General features: G+C 42.4%; 1 pseudogene; it reads right to left on the bottom strand.

The window, feature by feature from the left end:
* Nucleotides 1-6: 6 nt before the first annotated feature.
* LOC108525649 (CD302 antigen pseudogene) lies at nucleotides 7-676 on the bottom strand (annotated as a pseudogene).
* Nucleotides 677-1134: the final 458 nt, after the last annotated feature.

Here is a 1134-nt window from a genome sequence, read left to right on the forward strand (position 1 = left end):
CAGTCTTCATTATAAGGTGATTGGGGTGCAGTTGAAAAAACTGTGGTGAAACGAGAATCAGAATGTTTTTTGTACAGGAACCAAGTGATTGCTCCCAAAACTGTCAAAATTACTGTGTTAGCAATCACCAAAGCTGATATTAAAATATGGTTATCTGATAAATATTTCCTTTTGTATGGAATAGCTGTTTTGCAGTGTTCCTTCCACAAAAAAAACTTCACAATTTCCTTTTTTCCATTCACCTGTCTTGATGTGCAGAAAAGCACACGTGTCAATTAAATCCTCCCCATCATCTTGGTCTGTCCACTTATCAAATGTCATATTTGAATTATCAAACCACTTGAAACTCGCATCATCTGTGTCATAAAACATGCCTAGTAGGATATCATCTGAGCCTTTCCATTGCTTTTCAAAGTATCCAATATAAAAGCATTTTCTTCTTCATTATGTATGCTTATCATGTCTGCTCCATGGTCAGTACACTGATTTCTGACATCCTCTATGCTTTCTACTTTGATGGCTTCTTGGAGAAAATGTAGTAACTGTCTTGGAACTGAATCCAAGTAGATGAAGGACAGTCCACGACGGCAGCAGCGGCGAGCCCCAGCAGCGGCAGCAGGAGCGCGGGCGGCGCAGCCAGGGGCATGACGGCGGATCAATGTTATTATTTTTTTTAAGATGGGGTCTCACTCTGTCACCCAGGCTGGAGTGCAGAGGTGCAATCCTAGCTTACTACAGCCTCGAACTCCTGAGCTCAATCGATTATCCCACCTCGGCCTCCTGAGTGGCTGGGGCTACAAGCACACACCACCACACCCAGCTAATTTTTTAATTTTTTGTAGAGTTGGAGTCTCACTGTGGCAACATAGCAAGACTGCATCTCTACAAAAAAAAAAAAAAAAAAGGCATGGTGGCACGCACTCGTAGTCTTAACCACTCAGGAGGCTGAAGCCGGGGAATCAGTTGAATCCAGGAATTCAAGACTGTAGTGGGCTATGATCACACCAGGCACTCCAGCCTGCATGACAGAGTGCGATCTCGTCTTAAAAAAAAAGAGATTTTTGGATAATAGTTCTTTATCAGCTATGCCCCTTGTAAATATTTTCTCACAGTCTGTGGATTGTCTTTTCATTT

Source organism: Rhinopithecus bieti, unplaced genomic scaffold (assembly GCF_001698545.2).
Source record: "Rhinopithecus bieti isolate Rb0 unplaced genomic scaffold, ASM169854v2 scaffold_81761, whole genome shotgun sequence".
In the NCBI taxonomy this organism is placed as follows: Eukaryota; Metazoa; Chordata; class Mammalia; order Primates; family Cercopithecidae; genus Rhinopithecus; species Rhinopithecus bieti.